This window comes from Gopherus evgoodei, chromosome 1 (assembly GCF_007399415.2).
Source record: "Gopherus evgoodei ecotype Sinaloan lineage chromosome 1, rGopEvg1_v1.p, whole genome shotgun sequence".
In the NCBI taxonomy this organism is placed as follows: Eukaryota; Metazoa; Chordata; order Testudines; family Testudinidae; genus Gopherus; species Gopherus evgoodei.
In genome coordinates this window covers 268,878,152-268,904,950 of record NC_044322.1, presented here as the reverse complement: position 1 = coordinate 268,904,950, position 26,799 = coordinate 268,878,152, and the positions used below count along the sequence as shown (strand labels likewise).

At 48.7% G+C, this 26,799-nt stretch overlaps 1 pseudogene; it reads left to right on the top strand.

Annotated features, from left to right (window-relative positions):
* The first annotated feature begins 212 nt into the window (after positions 1-212).
* LOC115644803 lies at positions 213-24,945 on the top strand (annotated as a pseudogene).
* Positions 24,946-26,799: the final 1,854 nt, after the last annotated feature.

Genomic DNA, 26,799 nt, shown 5'->3' with positions numbered 1-26,799 from the left:
AGCTCCACGGTGTTCAGGGCTGTATCTGCTCCTTGAAAGGAGGCATATAGGGGTGTGGAAACTTTCAGAGGGCAACAGGTGCAGGGATACCCCAGCTTCATTATTTCCCATGGGGATCCATTCCAGTTTTGGACAGCCATGGTCAATGCTGATTCCTGTATGTGTAAAGATGCGCCAGCTGCCAGGGAGTGAGAACTGAGGGGGTCAGCAATCCACCTGCTGTGAGGCGGCTGTCCCACCAGCAGCTCTTGGCTCAGGTTAGGAAACTCTGCCTTTACTGGGGGAAGGGTACGTGGCAGAGAGAGTCTGTACTCAGACAGACAAGGGCTCATGAGCTCTGGAGCCATTAGTCACAGTGGAACCTCTTCTTTGTGGTGAATGTTCACTTGTCCAGCAGGCCATATTCTATCAAAAGAAATGGCATTTAGGAAGCTGGGGGTCTTTCTGGGTGGATCTCCTTCTCCATGCTCCCGCAAAGTGGGGAAAAGCCACAGACCAGACGTCCCCAGAGCACAGAGGCTTGGCTCTGTGGCTGTGCCCAAGGTGGGGTGGGTCTGTTATGCTCTTTAGAGAGCAGTAATATGAGGGCACATTATCCAGTGGTGCAATTCCTTTAACTTCAGTTGAGTTACACCAATGGAGAATTTGGCCCATGGGCTTTGCATCACTGAATTTAATGCTAGATCCTGCAAAAAGAGACACTAAATCTCCTTTGGGATTATGCCTGTGGATTGGGTCCCAAAGCAATTCCCGGGGCACTGGCTGCAAACTGCCAGTTGGAATTACTTCCAAGCAATTCTCATCTGTGGTCCCGCTGGAGGAGAGGCAGATGGGGGAGAATCCCAGAACTGAAGGAACATGAAGACTGAATCCCCATCTCCCTCCAAGAAGAGAGAGGTGTATTTGAGTGGTGGAGATGGGGTAAGCTAGGGTAGGATGGTGTGTCTCCAGGTTAGGCTTGGGAACCAATGGGGGAAGTGTGGGTGCATGTCTGTGTGTTTCAGGGAAGCCCGGGGAACAAATGAACATGGAGACTGAATTCTCCTCTCTCCAGAGCCTAGGACTGTTTCTTGATGATGAGGTTAATGGGGACAATGCTTATGTTAGTCAAATAGAGCACATTTGGCTATCAGTTCTCTGGGCATTCAGCAATGCCCCGGTAAGGAGATGAGGACCTTGCTCTGCAATGTATTGGTCCTGCAAAGTAAATGTTATTTTCCATCCTGTGTCCTACAGGAGGTCTGACTAGGTGACCTAATGGTCCCTTGTGGCCTTGATGGATAGGTGAAAGGTCCCATCAGTGCAGGTAGGGGAGGTTTTGTATCTCACAGAAGGTCCCATTCTCTCCCACCTGACCATCAGAGCTTCGCTTCCACATTCAACAGGTGACAAAGAAGGAGTTAACAAGTGTGAGTGCAAGAACCCCAGGCCAGCAACCAACCCAGAGCACAGGGAGAAGGACTGAGCTGGTGGGCTCAGGCTGGCATGAACATGAAGGCCTTCTGCAGGGCTCTACTGGCTCTCTGCTGGGCTTTCAGGTTTGGAGAATCTTGAGGTGAGTTTCAGTTTCTTTTCCTCTTCTTTTTCTTTCCTACCCTTTTTGTCATCTTCCCTCCCCTCCTTCCAGTCCCTTTACTCTTCTCCATTCCCTTTCCTTCTTTTCCCCCTTTCCTCTGCTCGACTGCTCCCTCTGCCATTCCAGATGTGTATGTCGGTGACTAGACTGAGAGGCCAGAGGGTGATTGTTTATGTGAATGGATGGTATGGTAAGTGGATGGAAATGTGGATGGACTTATAGATGGGAGGGTGCATGGCTGAATGGAGAAATGGATGGATGGAAGAGGAGAAGAGTGAGTAGATGGATGGAGAGACAAGTGGGCTATTGGGCAAATGTGTGAACAAGCTGGCTGGTGAGTATGTGGAGAAACTGGAGGTGTAGTGTAGGGATAGACAGAGCCTTGAAGGAGAGTGAAGGGCTAGAACGACACATAGATTCAGGTGAGAGTGTAAGTGAATGAATATCCTTTTGGAGGTGTGGACAAATGGGAGGATGACTCTGTGAGGTGTGTGTGAGAGAGAGACAGAGAGGAGGGGGGAATATATGAGGGGCAGGGAGACAGAGCAAATCACCAGTGTCAATGTCAATGGCTCACCTCTATGGATGTCCATCCCTCTGAAACGTCTTAGTTCCTTCTTTACTGCTGCAGAGAACAAACAGGACCCTCTGTCCAGGGGCACCTCTAGGCACCAGCAAAGCAAGCACGTGCTTGGGGCAGCCCATTTACAGGGGCGGCAGGGATCCAACATAGAAGCAGAGAACCAACAGGGGGCCCTGGGAGGTGTAGTTCCTTGGTTAGCTCCCTGCCTATAGAGCAGCCCTGGAGCAGGGAAGAACTACATTTCCCAGCATTCCCTCGGCCACTACCAACAGGAAAGGAAGGGGGAGAGAGGGAGGTAGCTAAAGCCTCATGCTGCAGCTGCTGTGACTGGAGAGCTGCACTGGGAATGGTAGGGATACCATATTTTAACGTTCAAAAAATAGGACACTCTAGGGGGAGGGAGGGTAGCCACACCCTGCTACCATCCACTCCCTCTGATTGCACCTCACAGAAACTCCAACCCACCCAACCCCCCCTGCTCCCTGTCCCCGATTGCCCCCTCCCAGGACCCCTGCCCCAAACTACCCCCCAGGACCTGATGCCCTATCTAAGCGCCTCTGGTCCTTGTCCCCTGATTGCCCCCTCCCAGGACCCCACTCCCTATCTAAGCCTCCTTTCTCCTTGTCCCCAACTGCCCCCTCCGGAGACCCCCCCAACTTCCTCCCTAGGACCCCTCCCCTGTCTCCTGACAAACCCTTGGGACTCCCATGCCTAGCCAACTGCAGCCTGTCCCCTGACTGCCCCCCGAACCCCTGACTCATCTAACCCCCCCTGCCCCTGACTGCCCCCTGAACTTCTGCCCCATCCAACCCCCCCCTCCCCTGACTGCCCCCTGAACCTCTGCCCCATCCAACCCCCCCTGCCCCTGACTGCCCCCTGAACCTCTGCCCCATCCAACCCCCCCTGCTCCCTGTCCCTTAACTGCCCCCCCCGAACCTCCTACCCCTTCTCCAACCCCCCAGCCCCCTTACCGTGCCACTCAGACCAGCGTGTCTGGCTCCAGGCAGCGCCAGACACGCTGCTGCATACATGCTGCCGTGCTCCCCCGTGGAGCCACAACTCCCCCTCCCCCCACCCCCAGCACCTGCCTTCCAGATTTGAACACCTCAAAATTCAGGCATGCTCAAGCTCAGTTTGGGCAGCTCTTACTTCATTTCTCCCAAATCAAATATACTAATCCACTGTAACTTGCTGTAGAAAAAGTAGGATAAAATTGAGCAAGAAATGCTTCCCAGTGGTTATTAGGACTGGGATTGCTATTTTCAACAGCCATTGCCTTTTGTTTGTTTGTTTGTTTGTTTGTTTGTTTGTTTGTTTAAAAGGAAGACAGTGATATTGCTTTGGCAAATTCCCCATAGGAAGAAAGAGTGGAACAAAAGAATAATAAAGGCACCTCAACTTTTCCTCATTTACGTAGGACAGTCTTATAAAATGCATCCAGATATCCTCCAATCACACAAGCTGAAATGTCTTCCACCTTACTGCAGCTCTGTAACCATATGGGAACCAATCCTGTCTTTGTTTTGTGTACGTCCAAAATTCCTGCTGAATGACCTGCCCTGGGAGCAAGTTACCAGTGACCCAGGGCTGCGGCGGAAGGAGGGTGCCGGGGGGGGGGGTGCGGGATAGCCCAGGGGTGGGGTGGCAGGTGGGGGGGGGGGAAGGTGGGGGGAGGGTGAAAATGAGAGCCCAGAGCTGGGGCGGCAGGGGGTGTGGGTGGTGGGGAGAGCCCAGGGCTGGGGCAGCAGGGGTGTGCGGCGAGAAGCCCAGGGCTGGGATGAGGGGCAGCCAAATTTTTTTTGCTTGGGTTGGCAAAAAATCTAGAGTCAGCCCTGCTTCTGTCATGTCCATTGACTGCTCCTGTTTCTAGGTTTAATCTGTGCATAGTTAGATCTAGTTGTTTATTGCTTTGTTCTAGTTCAGTGAACCTAAGAGAGGGAGGAATTTCTCCAAATTCCACAATGTTCTCTCTGAGTCCCTGCTGCCCCAGCTCTGCATCAAGCCCAGACCCCGTACAGACCCTAAAATGGGTTTCAGAGAAGGTGCCTCATGCACATCTCTCTTTCCAGAGGTGGATGTGCATGTCTGATGTCTGCTGTGCTGGGGCAATCACACTCCCCCGCCCAATGTGCTGTTGGCAGGGCTTTCATCCATCATGCCCTTGGGAAAGACACCCAAATCTCCGAGCCAACTGACCTCCAAGGCCATTAAGCTATGTGATCCATTCACAGGTCCAAATCCCATGCTCACACAAGGACAGCCCTCTTCATTGCCGAGTCCTTCACTTGGGCCTTAGAGGCATTTTGTGGCAAGGTTTGATATCATGATGTCACAGTGTATTACTGCTAGCGACACCTCCTGAAATAATGTAACAATAATAAAAACAATAAAACAGTGACAAAACAAAATAAGTAAGTTTGTTTTGAAATGAAATTTTGAAATCTTTTTGCTCCACATGCAAAACAAACTCTTCAGAATTTCCATTGTCTGAGTAATTTAACAGCCTTTGGTTTCGTTTCAGTTTAGAAGGAAAACCAATTTTGTAATGTTGAACTGTCCCATGCAATGGGAATTTCGTGTGTGGCCCAGCTTTAGCCCTGCTCACAGACAGCACAGACAATTCTACTTCAATCAAGCGTGGCGTCTACCTGGAAATTTTACACACCAGAAGGGACAAGATTTCCCTCCTGGGCCACTAATAAGGAACCGATTGCATCTCAAACTGAAATTCCAGCAGTTCTAGATTATCTGCTGCATGTGAGGTCCCCAAACCGTCTGCACCTTCTCAGAAAATGAACCAAGCACCTATCTCTGTTCCCTATCAGCACCAGGAAGGGAGAACTATATTTTCCCATTCCATTTGCTAGATTTTTAAGAGGCCTTTTCAATGTTTCTCTCAACCACCACATTCCTGGTAGGGAACCTACCTTTCCCAAGACTTAAACCTCATTCTAACAAAACTGATTGGCCTTTCCTCGGCGTTACGGATAAATGCCTCCCTCTTAACGGAAGTCTCTTAAAACTGCCTTTCCATTTGCCATGGTTTCTTCTGGGAGGGGCAGTGAAGTACAAGCAATAATCTCCACTCCACCCTATCCAACAATCCATAAAGACAAAATCATTGTGAGGCCCCAGTTGAATTTCATCACAAACAGTCTATCTTCTACATTATATTCTTCCCTAGATCCCATTCCCTTCCCAAGGAAACGTGTATCTACACCTTAGACATTGTGTTAAAAAGCCAAACAGACATTTGTAGCTCTCTGGGAAAGACGTCAAGTAAAACCTCAAAACAGATACATTCTCCATGGGTTAAGAGGTGCACCGGGCTATGTTACGCCTTCGGGAAACTGCATGGATAAGATCTTACTCCACTAGAGCACCTGCAGCACCATAGCTGGCCTTGGGCATCAGGACTGTGGTTCAGGAGAAGGAATAGAGGTGGTTGGTGGGCACACTCCTGTATGCAGGGGTCGTCTGACCCATGACACTGTGAGGATGTTCATGCATGCCCCATGGACATAGCTTTAAACGAGGGTTCTGTATGCTCACCACCAGGGCGACTCCCACAATGCAAATCAGAACTGCCAACCCCCAGCATTCAGAAATCAAGGGTCAGACCTAAAAAATCCTGAGAGTGACTTAAATATCATGAGATTTGAATGAGAATACAGCTGGAGGGGGTTGATTTGTCATTTGGTGTTGTTGTATTTAGGGCTCATCCTTCAAGCTTCCCTTCTCAGCTGTGTAGGTCAGACACTTACTTTTTTTACATGAAAAGTGAGAGTCTCGGGTAATAACCTCAATGCAGAAGTTGGGGCTTTAAGAGAAACACTCAGTAGCTCGAGACTCATGATAGACTCACACAAGTTGGCCAGACTGTGAATGCACAGGGATGATTCTCCAATTACCATGGCTTCTGGTAAGTAAACCTCTCTTTTCCAGCCTCTGGATTGTGAGCATCGGGGAGTGGGAGGTATTTGTTCATGACATCCCTGACACAGGAGCTAACTGACATGCAAGGGACTCCTGGGAAAGTTTACCCATTTGTTCCTCATTTCCCCATGTTTGCCCTTTCCACCATAGCACCGGCATGCACATCCCATTATTCCTCACTGCCCATCTCTATGATCCACCAGCAGCATTGTGCTTTCCTTCCCCCTGCAGAGAGCCTCCCGATGCAGAGCCTGCGCTGCTACAATGACTTCACCTCCCAGATGACCTGCACGTGGCAGGAATGCACAGCGGCACGTCGCTTCCTCAGTGTGACTCTTCACCATGAGGACACTGGAGGCGAGTAAGTGTCTGACCCCAGCTCTGCTGCAGAAGGATTCAAGAAGAGTGGAATGGGAGGAGGGAAAAGGATCCAAGCTGACAACCAGGCTTTGAGGAGCACATGGACACCTGTGCTGGCCCTGCTGTGGGGGTGGAAGTTGGATACACTTTTAGCTCTGCATTGGGAGGATGGGGAGATACAGGAAGGTGCACTGATCAGTTTATTTTCATTACTTTTTCTATCACTCTATCTTGGTTTTTCTGAGGGATCCCAGCCATGAGTGATGGCAGGGCCTGTTAGCTTACTGCACCTGGAGTGGAAAAAGAGGTATCAGAGTACTGCTGGAGTAATGCTCATTCATCAGCAGAGGAGAGAGCGCTGGCTCTGCTCTCACAGACTTTCCACACCTCCCTTCTTTGCAGCAGGGTCAATGGGAACATTCTGTTCTATGTGGGGTTTTCCACTGCCCTGATCACTGTCTTTTCTGAGTGCCTTCCAGTAGTGCATTTAAACAACATGACTACACAGCTGTAAGATGGGCTTAGCGCTCTGATCCTTTCCCCCAGTGGGAGAAGCAGCTGCAATGCAGTTTGAGTAGTTTTTTGTTTGGAGTAGGAGGAGTGTTAATATACAAATGTTGCTCTGTAGTTGCATTAAAGAAGGCAGGTCAAAGAAATGCACCTTGCACTTGGAGCAGAAGGTGGTGAGGTTTGGGATGGTCCTTAGTTCTCGGGGAAGTTCATTCCACAATCTCAGAGTACTGCCAGAGAAAGTTGTGTCCTCTGCCCAGGTCAGCTTTACCCTTCCTGTAGGAGTTCCTGTGTGCCAGAGGAGTAGATTTGTTGACTATCGTCTTCATCCTGGAGTTTTAGATGATCTGTTAGATAGCCTGAGCTCAGGCCAAGGGAGTGCCATGAAGATAGGGACCAACACCTTGAACTTTATTTGACATTCTATGGGAAGCTAGTGTAGTGAGCAGAGGAGAGGTCTGATGTGTTTACCTAAGCCAGTATTGCTGACATCACCACAGAGACAGCCCACACCTGCTGATAGTGGGGCAGCACAACCCCAGAACAGCACAAGTCATCCTCCCCCCGCAGCAGCTCCTCCTGGAAAACAGTGGCCTCTTCCTGCAGTTCAAAGCTGTTCCTCCTGCCTCTGCCTCTCCCAGACAGGTGCATCTCCCAGCTCCCTGGCTCAGCTGCCCTGCAGGGAGAGGGCCTGTCTGTACCATATGACCCAGCAATGGTGGGGGACACCTGACCCCACATGCGCCCCTATGCATTGCCTCTGGCTCACTACCTTCCGTACTAACTGCAAGGCTCATTTCTTTGACCAGCCTTCTCTAATATAAATACAGAGCAACATGTGTATATGTTCTGCCTCTTATGCTAGGGCAAGACAATAACTGTCGCAGACACATATTCACATTTCTTAAAGATTTACTGGAAGGTTCTCAGATACTACAGCAATGAGTGCAGTATAAGAACTTATACTGAGTAGACTAGAATAAATGTGGGGAAGATTTCAGGAGCTTAATTTTGGATTAGCTGTCTGTAACTACATCAGCTCCTCCTCACCCTCTTTCTCTGCACGTGGGAGAAGCACACAGATCCCATGTGAGCCTCTGGAAGCCAAAGAGTTGCCGATCTGCCAGGACTTCTGTGTCTGCTGGAGCTGCCACAGGAACAGCACCCTTTTTGCAATTGGGGTGCACGACAATTACAGTTTCAAATCTGATCAGTTGCTGCAGGCCGAGCTGAACGTCAACCTCTCCCAGAATGGTAAGGGCAAGACACCACCACTCTCTTCTCTCCAGGAATATTTTTGATTTGCTGAAATGAATACTTCTTCCTGTGTGAAGGTCCCCCAACCCTAAGCAAGAATCCTGATCCCCAATCAGAGTGGATTCGTTTAAATCAAAACCATTTAAATTTTAATCATGATTGAAATCAGCAGGCCGCAAATCTTGATTTAAATCCTCAATTTTAATTTCGTTTTGTATTTGTCCTTTTTTCTTTATTTTTCTAAAGAGATGTTGATTTTCATTGGTTGATAACCATTAACACATGTTGCTTTGCAACTAAATATAGCCTTTCGAAAGATGACAGAGATGTAGTAATCTATCAATGCCGAATATCTTTTAGGGTTAATCCCAGGTTGACCCTAGGGACCTCTGCCTTTGTTTCTTAGCTCCAGCCCTTTTCAAAGTCCAAACAGCAGAGATGAAAAATCTTCATGTCCGCTATCTTGATTTCCCTTTTCCAGCATTCAAACCGATGGCACAAGGCCTTCTGCAGGTTCTTCTCCATGAGTGGACAGAGCAGCCAACAACAGTCCTACAACAGTCCACTTAATTTTGATAAGTATCAGAGGGGTAGCCGTGTTAGTCTGGATCTGTAAAAGCAGCAAAGAATCCTGTGGCACCTTATAGACTAACAGACGTTTTGGAGCATGGGCTTTCGTGGGTGAATACCCACTTCGTCAGATGCATGTCATGCATCTGACGAAGTGGGTATTCACCCACGAAAGCCCATGCTCCAAAACGTCTGTTAGTCTATAAGGTGCCACAGGATGCTTTAATTTTGCACCTGGATAGGTGGGGGGACCCACCCTTCTCATCTGTGTGCACTAGTTGAGAATGGGCATTCTTATCATTATTCCTTGTAGCATGGAATACAGATATTACAAGTAAGATTAATGCATGCAGCAACTTACAAGCATTTTATAGTCTAAACATTAAACACATCCTTACAAGTCTAACACCTATCTTGAACACTACTAACATATAAGTGAGCTGATCTAGTTTCCAGCTATGAATTTTTCAGTGCTCAGCTGATGCTTACAGACCTTGCAGGAGCTGGCACCTGGTTTACCAGCATCATAATATCTATACACTTATTAAAAGCATGTATATAGTCTAACATACATTTATTCAGATTCCTACTTACTTTTTCTACTATGTTACAAAAAGGCAAATGACACATTTCTTATTTACTAGGTTATGTTTAAATTCTACTTGTGATTAGTATCAAGCTCAATTAGGATAGAAATTCAGATTCAATTAAAAAGGCACAAAACCAGAATTTTAATTTGTATTATGATTACTATAATTAGTTAAATAAAACTACTTTACGTGCACTGGATACACAAGAAAAAATGTTTGTCAAAACATGTTTTGCATTTAAAATTAAGAAGGAAGTAGTAATTGACTTTAATTCATTGTTTCGGATCACCATATTCTTCAAGATTTTAAAACTAGTAGATCTCGTCCTCTCACACCTAGTTTTTATACAGAGATTGGAAGAGCAAAACAAGCTTTCCTACTTTTTCAACTCCAATTGGTTTCTTAATGTGGAATGAACTAGTTGAATAAACAGAAATGAAGAAAATATTCTCTAAGCACCAACAGAAGAGGTTACTGCTGTCAAAAGCTGCTTTTAGCACCGTATCAAGTTCTGAATCCAGGTGCTTAGCCAGAGACTTCCACCAGTCTCACAGTCTTTAAAACTTGGCAGCAAATATGTGTTGCTTAATATTATTATTTTAATTGATTTAAATTATTATAATAGATTATGGTAAATTTAGGCTTTAAGATAGTTGTCATAATTTCCCAATTTAATTTTAAATAGGCTTTTTTAAAAAATAGGCTATATTTAATTAAAACTAAAAAAATTATTTAAATAAAAAATAATTATAAATAAAAAATGATTTGTATCCACCCTATCCCTAACCCTTCAATTTACTTCTGCATGTCAGCTATAATTATACTAGGAACTGAGTTTCATTTCATTGTGACACCTGTTTAACAGCTTCTCACTTACAAGATTCCAGATAGATAAATAGATTCCTTCCTTACCTGCCTACAATGGAAAAGTCAGACATATTCCGCCCACCTAACCCACATCCATGTTCTAGCTGGGTTTCTCTGCTATTAGGAAAAAACTGATGTCAAACAAACCTTTTCACTCAGAAAAATACACAGTGATATGTCTCCACCTTAAAATGAATGCTGGCTGCTATGGGTCTACCTGACACTCAATTCCCTGTTCTTCTTCTGTTCTGTTGATTGCTATTTTCCATAAGGCACAACATTTTAGCACCTGAGGCAGGGAGCTCAAATGACATCCACATTCCCCCTTGTTTGGGCCAAAACTTTGAAAGGTTCAAATTCTGGGTCCTAGTGGTGCCTCCCCCCCCCCAGTCTGGCACGTCAGTTCGCCTCATTTTAAGGCCAGCCCTGCATAAGGCCTTGGCAACATTATGTCTTCCACTGCCAAGTGCCAACAGGCCTTAGATGGGTTTTTTTGATTCTTTGATTTTTTGCAGTCCTGAGAAATCCCACAAAAGCCTGATGTTAGGTAGATCTGGGTCTTTCCTTATGGAAATAAGACTCTTAGAAAGACTCTCTCCCTATCTACTAATAACCCCAGCCCATGTTGTCCCTTACTATTTCCAGTCCAGACCCTCCCACCTCAGAAGGGTTGGATCAATGTCACAGAAGCAGCCTGGGAAGCAGCTGGAGGGAGAAAGGGAAGACTCCGGCTGCCCAATGCACTGGAGCTTGACATGCCCTACAAGTGGGAGTGGGAATCCTGGGAGGTAGGCATGAGATGTGCTTAGGCATTAGCATGTGTTGTTCTTGGTTGCACCTTTTAGAGGGCAGAAGACAAACCTTTGCAATCCTCTGAAACCTGCTTGGCTGCTGAACCCAGGCGATTCTCTGAAACCTGAATTGCCCAGACAGTGGATCCGTGCACGCTGCAGCTAGCTCTGTGTACATCTTACAAATCCTGTGCCGTCCAGCCATGGCCTTGGCTGGTTAAGACTACAGATCTAGCAAATAAAAGAGCAATGAGCCCTGTACAAGGAGCATCTGGCTCCACCTTACCCAGGGATCACAGCGCTGGCTGTGCTTGGCTGAGCTGAATTACCCAAGAAAAGGGTCCTCCACCCACCTCTCTCACAAGTCTCTCTCTCTCTCCACCTACTCTCACCTCTCACTATCTCATCGTCACTGACAGAAATCTTCCTTAGTATCAGTCACAAGCTCCTCCCACTGCTTGCTGAGGTGTGATGCCCTTATGCAGAGCAGCAACTATGTAGCTCGTGCCCCATACAAGCCAAGCCAGGGCACTGGTTGATCTGGGCAGTCCAGCGAATGGAGCACTGCCATGTCCTGGAAGTCTCAGGAAGGTAATTCTGGAGGTCAAGGGACTGGGGGGGAGGGGAGGAGGAAGGGGTGATGTGATGAGATGCTGGCAGTAGAAGGATATTGTGCTTTGCTTCCAGAAGATTTGGGGTCTGAGAATTTGATGAAAATGGTCCAGTTTCACTGGTGTTCTCTTATCTGAAGTGAATTTGGTGTCACTGACAGGTAGCAGAGCAGTAGCCACAGAGACTGCAGCACTCTGGTTAGTTGCCCAGCACAGGAGCACGGCACCAGTCATAATGCAGCACTGGCAGGGGCAGTACATGCTCCTTATACACATTTCCCCTGCCACTGCACCTGAAACCCCTCACTTTGATGGGACCCTTCTAGGTGTGCTCAGTATCTGGCCTCTCAGCAAAGCGGCCAGTGAGTGCCAGTGTAGATGGTGGGTTTGGGGATATGGGCTCAGCAGAGGCCAATCTGTGTCTCTCGCAATATGTGGACTGTATTCATTGGATGAATGGACCAGCATAATGCTCTGGACTGCCCTAGAGAACCCTGAAAGTAAAAGTTTTCCCTTCCTCCCTCAACAATCACAATCAGTCCCTGCTCCACTGTCCTCTCCATCCCTCCCAACCCTCCCCCTCCCAGAGCTACACTAACCACTGGTTCCTCACTAGGGGATGAGGCTCAGCCCAAGAACCTTCGCTGCCTCTTCAATGGGGTTGATCAGCTAATGTGCAGCTGGGAAGTGAGGAGAGAGGTCACCAGCTCTGTCTTGTTCACACTCCTCTACAGAACCCCACCGGCATCAGAGTAAGTGACCTAGCCATGGCAGCGTATGCCTGTCCTCCTGGATCTGACTATCCCTCCTGATCACTCAGGCCTGGCTGCTCTCTTCCCCAGAGAGACAGAATGCTCTCCAGTCCATGAGGAGGAATTGCCTGGCAGCCACTACCTGTTCCACCGCTGTGAGATCCATGTCACCAATCCCAGCAGGCTGAGCCAGTACCTCATAACTGTCCGGCCCAAGAAGGAGGAGAAACTGATTGAAGCCTACAAAAACAGTGAGAGCCCATTTGGTTAGTCAGCCCAGTGTTATCTGGTGATTTCTCCTCCAGCTTAGGAAACACTTGGGTTGGCAGAGAGGTGGAATGGTTAACAAAAGAGCTAGACAGTGATGTATGGGTGGGGCAGATGGCTGGTAAAGGAAGCTCCCAGCACTGGAGCTCCTGACTGGCACCGACAGAGCACTGCCATGAGGAGGTACAGAATGGGCGTGTGGAGATGAGATGAGTCAGATAAGGGCACTGCTATTAGTAGTCCTTGGTGCTAGTCTGCTCAGGCAACAAGTTTTGCACAAGTGTATCCTTAGTCCTGCCCACAACTCACAGTGGGAAAGGGAATGGGCAGAAAGAGAAGCTGGGCAGGGCCGCCCAAAGGGGGGGCAAGTGGGGCAATTTGCCCCAGGCCCCGGGCTCTGCAGGGGCCCCCACAAGAATGGGAGAGGCTCCCTCCCCTGCCCGACCCTGCCTCTGCCCCTCTCCCAGACCCTCAGCGCATCCAGGAGCGTCCCTGGACAGCTGCAGTGTTGCTCCAGTGGGGCCTGAGCCCCTCCCCGCTCAGAGCCGCATGGTAAGGGGGAAGAGCTGCAAGCTACAGGCCGAGTGGAGGGAGCTCAGGCCTCGCTGGAGCCACTCTGCAGCTGTCCAGCGACACTCCTGTAGGCGCTGAGGCTCCAGGTGAGGGGAGAGCCGTGGGTAAGGGGCCGGGACTGTGGGGGGTTGGATAAGGGGCAGAGAGTCCAGGGAACAGTCAGGGGACAGGGAGAGGGCAGACGGGGGGCGGTCAGGGACAGGGAATGGGGGGTTGGATCGTCAGTGTTCCGGGGTCTGTCAGGACACAGCAAGGGGGCAGATAGGAGTTGGGGCAGTCAGGTGACAGGGAGCAGGGGTGGGGTCCCAGGGTGGTGGTGGTGGGTCTCTGTGGGAGGGTGAGGGGACAAGGAGCAGAATGGATCGGGGATTCTGAGGGGGGCGGGCAGTCAGGGGGCAGGAAGTGGGTGGGGGTTGGATAGGGGGCAGAGCCAGGCTGTTTGGGAGGCACAGCCTTCCCTACCCTAAAGCTCATTCAGCAGTTTGAGGCTTGCAGAAGAGCCAAGCTGTTAGCTTTTCCATTAGGGCTAGCATCCCTTTCACTTCTCAAATGCCAAATTATAGTCTATATTTAATTTCAGTGCCATAGGAAGATTCATGTCAGGGGAGGGTAGCTTCATTTAAAATTAGCCTCTGGGGGAGGGATCACATGAGAAGAGTCATACCAGGGAAAGCGCGGTTTGAGGTGGAGGCTGACAGCTTGTGACCCCCAGTAATAACTTCATGACCCCCTGAGGGGTCTCGACCCCCAGTGTGAGAACCCCGGGTTAATTTAATTTTAGCACCCTGTGTCCATTCACATTCATGTGCTATTTTGAGCATTTCAGTTTTCACAACATAGGCTCATCCCAGATTTTGGAAAAAGTTCAAATGCTCAGTTCATGAAGTATGTACATAAGCTATACTAAAGACAAACCCACAGTAACCATCTCCAGTTTATTAGGGACCCCATGGAGCCAGTCTCTAGGAAATAGATAAATGCATGGAGGTTAAGTCCATTAATGGCTATTAGCCAGGATAGGTAAGGAATGGTGTCCCTAGCCTCTGCTTGTCAGAGGGTGGAAATGGATGGCAGGAGAGAGATCACTTGATCATTACCTGTTAGGTTTACTCCCTCTGGGGCACTTGGCATTGGCCATTGTTGGTAGACAGGATACTGGGCTGGATGGGCCTTTGGTTTGACCCAGTATGGCTGTTCTTATGTTCTAACCTAAATGAACCCAAAGCTATGGAGACAGATATGAGTCAAGGAAGCCAGCAGAGTATCAGAAACCTGGAAAAATCTCTGGCTGGATGGGCTCAAGCGTTTGGTCACAAGCTGAGGTGATTCAAAAGTTTTGGATTTTTTTTAAGCAGAATTTTTTTTATTGTTTCTTCAAATATTTGCTGCTTGCTGTGTTTGATTGTTTAGCCACTCACTTCTGAAACCCCAAACCATATTCAGGTTTTGACAGACTAATTTCAGCTTTTCAATTAAAAAAACCACAACAAATTTTGAAGGAAAGCAGACATTGTCTGTGATTTTTTTTTCTGCTTTTTAAAAACCCCTAGTTTTCAATCCAAAAAATGTTTTGATGGAAAATATTTGTCCAACCCTTTTAATGAGCTTTAGTACCTCTTAGCGCTAGCTGATGCTGAGAACCAGTGATACCTTGTAAAGAAGTTTTCTCAAAACTGGGTTTGTGCCAAGATGCGGAAGATTTATTTTTCCTAGGGCCGCCTGTGGGGGGGGGAGGGGTGGGAGGAGGCAAGTGGGGCAGTTTGCCCAAGGCCCCGCAGAGGACCCCACAATAATATAGTATTGTAATTTTTTTTTATGGAAGGGGCCCCTGAAATTGCTTTGCCCTAGGCCCCCTGAATCCTCTAGGCAGCCCCGAAGCTGGGAGATGGATACATGTTCCTAATGTGTTGTTTGTGTTCTAGTCAAGCTGCTTGCGCCTGTCAACGTGACAATGACAAAGACAAAAGACCAGGAGTATGAGCTGAGGTGGACAAAACAGATCCTAAGCTATAGCTATATAGGCCAGAGATATGAATTCTTGTATTGGAAGACTGGTGACTCCTTGGAGGTAGGTGATGGTACTGCTGGGAGCCCAGGACTCTGCCAGGTAGGTGAGTGGATGGGACAGAGAGTTCCTCACCCCTCCTCCATCTCTTCTCTTCCCAGAATGCCCAGCTTGTAAACATCAGCAATGACAAGCCTCCCTTCATCTTCACCCTATAGATGCTGGAGCCCTCCACACACTATAGGGGGAAAATGCGGGCGAGGGTGAACATGCTCCCCTACCAGGGGCTCTGGAGCGAGTGGAGTGAGGAGTGCACCTGGAAAACTGAGAGTGGTACATCCCAGCTGGGCCACGGGCTTGGGGGAGGGGATCAGTTCCCTCCCTAGAGAAATGGGTCCCTTAGCTGGGGTTTATGGGGAACCAGGGTTTCATACAGTTAATTGAGCAAAGAGACTGACCAGGGTCCCCTTGGTACCTGGCTGCATGCTTCCGATCACAGAGAAGGAGTATAATTGGCTTATCTGAATGGGAACCCAGGGCTGCCATTTCCCATGGGAACAAGAAAACACTATGAAAATCAGGGGCTGGATGTGGATGCACTAGGTGAGGAGAGAAGGGGCCTCCACAAGGAGGTTTAGAAGCATGAACTGCCTACACTGTCAGAGTGTTGTACAGAGGTTTTAGTTCCGTGAGTCCGAGGAAAATCAGGGAGCAGGGCCACATGACTGTAACCTTCCCCTACACATTGTATCTCTGCACTGCAGCCTTTGAGGTGACCAGGTTACTACCTTTAAGAGGAAGCAGGCAGACTGGATCCCACAGGATGTGGTCAGGTTGAAAATTGGGCTGGAGGCCAGTAAGAGAAGTTCATGGATCTACGTGGAGGGCTGGAGAAGGGAAGGAATGATCCATGCTATAAGGTAGAAAGGGATCAATCAGTGGAGCTGGTTGAACTGTTCATTCTGAACCACATTTTCATGTCTGAAAAATAAGAAAAAGATGGACTCTTTGAAACTGATTTTAAGCAAATCTATTGGACCCTACAGGGGTTTCTCTGGTCATCCAGAGAAGCATTTCTTCATGGATGTGTTGTTCAGCATTTGGAATTCAGGCTGTGTGATTGGTCACTAGGTCTTATGGTGCAGTTCATGGACTCCAGTTGGCTTCCTGAACCTGTACAAACAGGAGAGGTGACTGAATAGGCCTTAAGTTGTGAATGTACAGACTCAAATGTTTGTGTTTCTTGTAAATTCACACTTAACTGCAAGTCTCCTGGCATTTCAAATGACTAGGTGTTTTTCTTTTTTGTTGATACCTGCAATGTTCTCGTAGGGATCTTCACCCTGAAGTTACTGATCTGTTCTCTCAGTCTGAACTTCACTTTAACAAAGTTCTATGCTCTGGGAATTTCTTCAGTTTTTTTTTTTTTTAAATATTCCTAACATGGGATTAGGAGAGTAGGGGTTTGAGGACCATAGCCCCTTTGGGGCTGACTTAAAGAGATCTGTAGAGACTAACCCCACTTCCACAGCACCTCCTGGGAGACCCTGTGTCTTGGAGTTGTGCAGGAGAGGGAATTTTTTCCTGGGAACATCTGAGGTCTGTGGGCATACGAGGACTCTCACAAATACAAACGCGTCCTCAGATGTTTGCACAAATGTAAACTGGTTATCCAGATGTTCATGGAAAACCCAACAGAAAGGGCTCAGGCACAGACAGATCAAATCACAAGTTGGTTTTAGCAAACGTGTTCACGGATTCATTGCCCTGATTAGGTCACATCTAGCCTGTCACACATGCACAACTATTCCATGGTCTAACAGACCTGTCAGTTAGGACATGTGACTTGATAGGCAACCTACATTTTCCTGACCTCAGTATCATCCCTCCAGAGCATCCAGAACATAAAGTTTGATATAGAATGAAGCTATTTTCTGTTGCTGTCTCTTTATCTCTCATTTATCTGTCTCAGTCTGGTCACCACTGATTCTCCCACTGCTGGTTCCAGTCTTCACCATCATGCTGATAGCATTTGGCTGGTGCAGTTATAGAGGCTTACTCAGGTAAGTTTGCACTGGGAGTGGGAGATTCACCAGACACATTGGTAGAGTGAGTGCAGGGAGGGGCAGAGAAACAAGGGTGAGGTGCTGTATGGGCACACCCCTACCCTTGATCTAGGGCTTAGTCGAGCTGGGGATATGCCTGGGCTGCAGCTTGAGTGCTGGGCCATGGAGTTTCAGGCCTCTGGGTTGACAAGGGGGCCCAGAGTACGGCTGTGTGTCTAGTGTAGCCTGCCCCTAGGAGAAGTGACCTTGCAAACTCTGTCTTGTTACAGCAAGAAGAAAAAATGAGAGGAAAAGATTCCAAATCCTGGCAGGAGTCAGCTGCTCCAGAGCTACCTCCAGGTAAGAGAACTGCTGACCCTGGAGAAGTGGAAGTAGAAGCTCTGCATGGGTCAGAGAAAGGGGAAATGCTGCCCTGGGGTTTATTGCTGAGTGTGTAGCTGCCCAGGTGGAACCTGAACATGCTGATCAAACCACTGCCCCCGACTGGGGGATGACGGGAGCACTGTGGACAAAGTAGAAACAGCAGATTAGGCCATTGGTCTCTCACATCCATTATCCTGCTTCAGAGGTAAACAAACTCCTGCCCACAGTGCACCTGGCCAAGACTGCAACACTGCATAGGGAAATTACTTCCTGGCCCTATGTGCACAAGATTCAGTTACTACTAGTGTAACTTGCACCACTATTACCCATTATCAGAGGGGTAGCCGTGTTAGTCTGGATCTGTAAAAGCAGCAAAGAATCCTGTGGCACCTTATAGACTAACAGATGTTTTGGAGCATGAGCTTTTGTGGGTGAATACCCATTTGTCAGATGCATGCATCTGATGAAGTGGGTATTCACCCACGAAAGCTCATGCTCCAAAACGTCTGTTAGTCTATAAGGTGCCACAGGACTCTTTGCTGCTTTTACACTATTACCTATGTTATTATGAGCCAGGGCGATAGCTGGTTCTTTATAAAGTCACAGTCCTCCGCCCTTCGGACATAGGGAGGTTTCCAATACAGTGTGGGAAGATCTATTTCTTCTCTCCCCTCCCCTGAATGTTACTTTTATTGAGTGACCCTCTCATGATATGGGACAAGGGGAAATGAGTCACTCAGTCTGCCAAATCCCCTTAGTAATGATCTTCTAGGGCAAGCCCCAACCACATGCATTTCCATGCAAGGGCCAGTCACAGTGTTTGATTTGCAGAAGCGCAGGGACTGTTCCCTCCTTGTGCCCCCAAAAGGACTGGGGAAGGTGAAGGCAGGAGGCTGAGTCATGGTCCTGCCCCACCTCTGTACCTGCTTGCCAGGGTGCAGTTGGTATAATCACCCTACAGGATGGTGGCATCTGCCTAGGTCCACCTCAGAGACACAGTCCCTCCCCCACCCACCCTGAAGTGGTGGTGCTCCCCACTAGCACAATTCCTCAAGACCTCAGCCAGATCTATGCCAGGTGCCTCCATGACTCCCATCAGCACAGTACCGGGTGCCTCATAATCTCTAGTGTATTTCTCCTTACAATGCCCTTGTGAGACAGGGCAGCATTATTATCCCATTTTACAGCTAGAGAACTGAGGCAAGGAGATTAAATGACTCACCCAAGGTCATGAACAAAGTCTGTAGAGGATCAGGAACTTAAACCCAGGTCTTCCACACTTGACACTAGACACCATCCCCCCTCCACTTTTGTCCTTTGCATATGCAATAAACCTGACACTCTTTCTGTCCTGTAGCTGCTGTCCAGACCTCAACCCACCTCCACTGGCCCTCTTGGAAGCTCTTCAATCTCAGCTACATCCTCTGTCCTGGGAGGTGATCAGAAATGTAGTGCTCCAAGGAGAGCACCCCTGTCTGACAGAAGGGGACTATTTCCATTCCCTTTTTAAATGATCCCAAGCAACCCATCAGCTTTTAGATCTTTGTCCCGCTCTGGGCAGACACCTCCATTGCTGTTCCTGAAGGCCTGACTGTAGCAAATAGCCACCTCAGCACACTCCTCCTTGCTGGGTGTGGCAGTGCAGCAACTTTTGCCTTAGTTTTTCCCTAAAAATCTTTGGCCTACTCCAGCTGCAAGAGTACCCTGGCCCTTTGGTCAGACAACTTGACAGAGTCCTGCCCCTTCTGGCCAACAGAGTCCTTTACCATGTCCAATAGAACCATAAACAAAACCAAACCCCTCAGCCTGGCTGAGCTCAGCTGGCCATCTCATCCTCACAAGCCTGCCTCATCCGTTCCACTTATCCCCACAGCTTGTCTCCAGGTCCTGTGCTTTCAACAGCCCTGCTATCCAGGAGCTGACATGCTCCTCCCCTCACTCAGGAGCTCCAGCAGGCTACTGCTCTTCAGTGTCCCTGTCTCCAGTCAGACTTCCCACTCACCCCTGGAGTGTGCTGTCTGCTCTGCCTCCTCTCTCTCTCTCTCTCTCTCTCTCTCTCTCTGCCTTCTCTTAGGCTACTTCTCACCTCCTCTCCCTAGGTCTCCTTCCTCCCACTAGCCTCACTCAGCTGTTTATGGCCACAAGCCCTTCTCATCTGCATCTGGGCTTTATTTCTAATTAGGCCTGGCCCATCCTCTAGGTTCAAGCAAGCCCCTCAAACCTTTACTCTTTCACAGCACCTGTAGGGTAAATACCCTCATTACATTGTGTAACTGTGCCTCAATGCCAAACTGCTAAGAAACAGGGCAAACACAACCTAAAACTGGTGGTTATTCTTCCATACACTAAACCAGCAACAGAAGAAAACTTCTGTTTCACTACACTGGCAAACAAGATGTCATAAAAGCTGTTTCCTTAGGCATTCCAGTTCTTATATCACCACCAAAACCACTGGATTTAGAGATGAGTGGTTCTTTAAAACCAGTCTAAAAAAAATAAGTTTCTTCTGATCCCAAAGGACCAGCCACACACCCAGATCAATATGCAACTCAGAGCCTACCCAAAAAATCATCCTGATGCCAATCCTTTAGTATGTAGAATCTAAAGATTTATTTATAAAAAGCAGGTGAGTTAAAATTGCTCAAAGGAATCAAATACATACAGTAATTGCAAAGACCACACTCAGGCTTGTAGCAGTGATGGAATAAGCTGCTGGCTTAAGTCAAGTTTCTGGCTGCTTCCAAGGTCCTCAATTCCGTGATTAGACTGCTTCCATTCACATATGTTCATAGTCCAGAGGTTTGGGCAGGAAAGAGGCCAGAGCAGGATACAGCAAAATGGAGGGGTTTCCAGGGCCTTTTATATCTTTTGCCATGTGCAGGGAACCTGTTCTTTCAAACAAAGCTCTCAGCACATCTAGTGGAAAGTTACAGGTGACAAGATAGTGTTTGGAGTCACATGGGCAAGTCACATGTCCATGCATGAAGGTTTGGACACAGAAGAAGTGTAGCACAGCAGGCACCGCCACAGCACCTCCTGCTGGTCAGTTCCAACCTCAGTGTCCCTCCTGCTGTCCAGTGTCTTTCTACCGGTGCCTGCTTCCTCCTGATCACCACCACTTATAGCACTTCAGGTCCTGCATCCTTCCCAGACCCTAATGCCCTTTACCTTGGGATATTGCCTGACAACAGTGCCCCACACTCTGGGTCTCCCCTCCCTGGGGAACCCCAGTCCCCTAAGCCCACCTCACCTCAATGACCCACTGCCAGTCCTCATCTAGTCCCTTCCCTCAGGGCGAAACTGCAGTCTGAAGTGGCCACTTCTCATCAGCAAGGGGGTTTAGACCAGCTGCCTTTCCAGCTCCAGCTGCCTCCCTGCAGCCCTAGTACCTCCTCTGGCCTTCAGCAAGGCCTCAGTCTGGGGACTTACCAGGCCAGAGCTCTGCCTCAGGTACCCTGCTTGCTCACCCAGGCAGCCTGGTCCTCTCTGCTCTTCAGCTGGAGCAAGAGAGACTCTTGTTCTCTCAGCCTGCCCTTTTATCAGGGTCAGCTGGACCCTAGTTGGGTGTGTCCACACCTGTGGCTGTTTCCCAACCAGCATCCCTTGGCTACTTTTAATCCCTTCTTAACCTGAGCGGGGTGACCACTCCGCTACAAGAAGCCATTACGACCGGTCCTCCTGCCCCTTCTCCGCAAGCCGGCTGCACGACCTGCAGCCGGTCCGTTTCCAAACCGCACCAAGGAAACAGCTCTACACGCTCGTGCTCCACACCCTTCACTTCCTCACCCTCATGTCCCGCCCCGATACGAAGTGGCGGGACCTCCTGCCACCTCTGGAGGGTGAGGAGCCCCGGTGGGCCAGCCTCTACTCCACCCTGGTCCCAAGGCCCACTGGGGATATCAGTTGGCGACTCCTCCATGGGGCCGTGAGCATGGGCGTGTACTTGACGTGGTTTACCCCTGTCCCGGACACCTGCCCCTTCTGCGGCGTGAGGGAGACCCTGGCGCACGTGTATTTAGAGTGCACCAGGTTGCAGCCCCTACACCGGCTCCTCACAGCCATCCTCTTACGTTTTTGGTTACACTTTTCCCCTCACCTCCTTTTGTATGCACTCCCTATCCGTGGCCCCACGAAGTCCCGGGACCTCCTGGTCAACCTCCTCCTCGCCCTGGCGAAAAAGGCCATCCACGCGACCAGGGAGGGGAGGTTGGCCGATGGAGACTCCGGTGACTGTGGGGCTTGCTTCCGCTCCATGGTCCGATCACGCATCCGGGTGGAGTTCCTCTGGGCGGCGTCCACTGGCTCCCTTGACGCCTTCGAGGAGCAGTGGGCGCTGTCCGGGATTCTCTGCTCGGTGTCCCCGTTAGGTTCCCTCCTTCTGACCCTTTGACCTCAATCCTGTCCCTGTTCTTTTATTAGTTGTCCCCCGCACTCAGTGGGTTCTGTGGCCCTGTGGTTCCTCCCCTTAGGCTGGGGGAGGATCCTTTAGCAGTGGATGGGCTTCGCCCGCCCACTTCCCGGACACCCAATAGATACAAGAAGCCATTACCTGTACCTCAAACAACACCTGTGCAGGACAGTTCATTCAGTATAGATTGGCGTCTCCCATGGTCTATTGCCTGGTAAGTGTTTTTTGATGAGCCTCTTAATTTGAATAGTGCCTCCAAGCTGTGCTGGCTAACTACCTTGTGGGCGTTACCTCAGGAGCAAGCATTAGAAATCCAGGTATAGCACCAATACTTATAACTTCAAATACAAAAATGATACATGCATATAGATAGCATAATCATAGCCAGCAAATCATAACCTTTTCATAGACATCTTACATGCCACATTTTGTATGAGATTTGTTGCAAATATATAAAAGAGGTTGCAACAATGATCTATATGGTCATAACTTAATCAGATAATGTCACACATTGTCCTTCGAGGACCCTGCCCAGCAGTGCATAGGAGAAGCCCAGGTGATAGTATTTTTGCCGCTGTGTTTTACCTTATGCTTGAGCAAGCTGAACTGCACCTACTATTGTGTTGCTCATTCCCTCCATGGGTTCACATCCACCCAGAGATGCTGTCAAGTCTCTCTAGTTCTAACTGTGTTGCGAATTATACCTGTAGGCCACGCACCGTTCGTTTCTAGGCTGAGGCACAAAACCCAAAGATTTACAGAGTGTCCAAACAACAAAGTTTTATTGCGCAAGGTTCAAACAATGTTTGAACGTGGTGTCCCCCTGCTAGTCAGGGAGAGACCCAGGCTGCAGATTACATAGAAGTTATATACCTTTTAGGAGTGCATGCTACCCTCATGGATTGGAAACCTTAGCCAATAAACAAGCCATTTTCTTATCTTCAGCCTATTACAACTAATCATTGTCCTCGTGCTGGCTAGTGCACAGTCCAGCTGTTACTTTGCATACTAGAATTTTTCCTCAATCATGCTGTTGCTGCTGTTTTCCGATCCTCTTTCCTGTTTCTGGCTTTATCTTTCTTTAATGCTGCCCTTGGGAGCTGTGTACGTGATGTGCTCTCTTTTAGTTAATGATGGATACAAAATAGGGGAACTTACAAAATGGAGTCCCTCATGCTAATTACCCTTAGCAACTGAAATAATCTTGTGTCACCAGCAAACGTCACCAATCTGCTGCTCAGTTCTCTCTCCAAATCCATAATGCACACAGCTCCCAGGGCTGGCCCCAGAACAGCTCAGTAATGAGCTCTCTGCACCCTGACGAATAGCCATTCCCAATAGTTCTTTGTTCCCAGTTGTGTAGCTGGTTTTCAATCCATGGTCGGACTCTGTTCCTTACCCCATGGTTTTAAGTGTCCATCACATTTCATTAGGTGTCAGATCCAAAGGTGTTCAGAAATCCTAGGAAATGGGGTGCCCCAGCTCACCCTGGGATGGCAGAGCTCTTATGCTATAGACACAGGCTGATTTCCTGGGCCCTGGCCCTACCTACAGCATTCCCATAGTCTCCCAGGGCAGGGCTGCCATTACACACAGTGGCTGATTTGCTGCCCTCCTGCACCTGCCCACACTGTTCCCCTGCGCTCTGTGGGCAGAGCTGCCACCACATACCTGGCATTACCTGATGAAGTGCAGAGTTAAATGAGAGAGATCAGCACTGGGGAAAATGAAAGGCCCGTGGAGAACAAAATAAACCTTGCCAGTAATGATGTTGACACCTGTGTCCTGTGAGCACCTCCTCTCTGGCCGATACATGCCTGCAATCACTCAGTTATGAACAGGGCGGCACTCACCTCTTGCTGGTGTCCCCTTCGTGGTCGGGTGGGAGCCTTTTTCTTTCAGTTCTTACAACAGGGTTGCACCTGCCTCTCATGAGCACGTCTCCAGCCAATGGTTCTTTTGGCAGTTCTTCAGTGACTCAGCCCTCTGGCCGAATCATACACACTGTCCCCCGTTCTGGGGTATGCAGTCTCTAGGTCTTGCTCATGGCCTGGTATGGGGCTGTAGCACCACGGCTTCCCCCAGAGGCACTGCTTTCTTTAACAGCCCAAAAGGGCCCATCTTGGTACACTCAGTTAATGTTTTTTTGGCAGCCCTCCCTGGACTCAATCTTCAACCAGACCAGCAGGGCCCATCATGGTACTCTCACCTGGTCTCACTAGGTTCTGGGCTCAGCCTGCCCGAACTAAGCTGCCCATGGCCCTGCTTCTTTTCCTGCCAGCCAGGCACCTGGTCTTCAGCAGCATTTCCTGGGCTTAGTCTCACTTGCAGTGAGCTGTCAATGGTCCTGCTGCTCCTCCAGCCAGCCATGCACCCACTTCTCCTTCTTCAAGCTCCAGGCAGCAGCTGACTGCTCTGCCGCTGCTGGTTTCTTTTATATGGCCCTTGTGCCCCTTGATTGGTCACTCCAGCAGCCCCTCTGATTAGCTGCTCCCAGCAGCCACTCTAGACTGCCTGGAGGACTTCTCCTCTGCCCTTTTTTGGGGCGTGGTGAGACAGGGCCACGAGGCCTCCAGACCTGTTCCCTCCATCAAGGAGCAATGTTGTCCCCAGAAGCAATGTTGCCCCCAGGAGGGGTTAAACTGCTACCACGCACTGCTGTATCTCCACTACCGGACTTCTGGCTCCCCTCTGCCCTCAGGGAATCACCCTCTGTCTGCCAGGAGTGCTATCTGCCCTTGTCTCTTTTCAGAAAGTACTGCTCGGGATTCTGCTGCCAAGCAGCCAGCTGGACTTTGGCAAGCAGAGCCCTTCCAAGAAGACAGACCTGGTCAGCTTCATCCAAGTGCTGGATGGGTGAGTGATCAGTGCACTGCTCACTGGTGATACTCTCCGAGACGTTACTCAGTGATAGTGGCATCTCAGTTCCTGTGTGTGGCTGATTACATCAGGCAGAGGTGGCAAATATAACTGGTGTGAATGATAAACCTTGACACATCCTCCACACGCCCATCTGGAAACGTCAATGGTGGACTTGCAGCCCCTGGTCTCCCTGGCTCCCTGGAAACACCAGCCCCAAACCCTGAGCCATTCCTCCCTGATCTCTCCTTCTGGAAATGGGCTTGCCTCAATGCCCTTGATTTCCCAATCTGGAAATGGAGGTACATGATGGGTTGGGTCCCCTTGGGACTGTCATCTGATGTGCTGACACTACCTCTGAGCCCATTTGCCCTGCTAGCTTGGGACTCCAGAACCCTGCCTTGTTGAGCCAGATACGCTAATCTGCTGCAACACAAACCCAGGGTCCAACCCTTGCCCCCCAAACTGCAGCCTTACTTGATAACGGCTTAGCAAGTGCTCCTGTCTCTAGCACCCAGACACCCAGCTCCCAGTGGGATCCAAACCCCTAATAAATCCACTTTACTCTGTATAAAGCTTATACAGGGTAAACTCATAAATTGTCTACCCTCTATAACCCTGATAGAAAGATATGCACAGCTGTTTGCTCCCCCAGGTATTAATTGCTTACAAACAATATGTGCTTTAATAGAGTTAAATGTAAATGTGTACATCTGGTAACAAAGACTGCAGCCATACTTATGGGATGGGCAACTCTCTCCTGGGAAGCAGTGACTCTGAAAAAGATTTGTCATGGAGGGTCATGCTGCTTAATCAGTTGAACATGCGCTCCCAATGTGATGCAGGGCCCAGAAGGGCTAATTCAAATCTTGGATGCATAAACAGGGACAGGGGAATCTTGGGTAGAAGTAGAGAGGTTATTTTTACCTCTGTATTTGGCACTGCTATGACCACTGCTGGAATACTGTATCCAGTTCCAGTGACCACAATTCGAGGATGTTGATAAATTGGAGAGGGTTCAGAGAAGAGCCATGAGAATGATTAAAGGACTAGAAAACATGCATGATCGTGACAGACTTAAGGAGCTCAAACTTTTTTGCTTAACGAAGAGACGGTTAAGGGGTGACTTGTCTATAAGTACCTACATGGGCAAAAGATATTTAATAATGGGCTCTTCAATCTAGCAGAGAAAGGGATAATACAATCCAATGGCAGGTTGAAACCAGACAAATTCAAACTGGAAATAAGGCATACATTTTTGACAATCAGGGTAATTAAGCACTGAAACAATTTACTGAGGGTCATGGTGGATTCTCCATCACTGACAATTTTTCAACCAGGATTGGATGTTTTTTCCAAAAATCTATTCTAGGAACCATTTTGGGGAAGTTCTCTGGCCTGTGCTATACAGAAGGTCAGATTAGATTATCACAATGGTCCCTTCTGGCCTTGGAATCTATGAATCTATAACTGCTAAAATACTATGATTTGCTGCTTGTGGAAGATGTTAACATCAAGCTGGTGCTTTGGTGAAGATCTGAGCGGTTTCTTGTAAGGTATGAATTGTGTCAAACAAAGAGAACCCTGTTCTTTCCGGTTCCTCTATTGCAAGGAAAAAATATTGGCTCAGAGCTGTAACCAGTGATCACACCTGACAAAAATCAGCTCTCAGTCCATCGGTCAGCTCCATTACTGATTGATTTAGATGTGTCACCTACCAGGAGGGATTCTTGCATCTCACTTGTTTAGGGTATCATGTGACATGGCTGATGAGGGGAAGAAAGGGCAGTTCTGGGAGTATATTTCTATTTTTTCTGCTATGTTAATCGGACATTGCCAGGCCTGCATTGTGCAG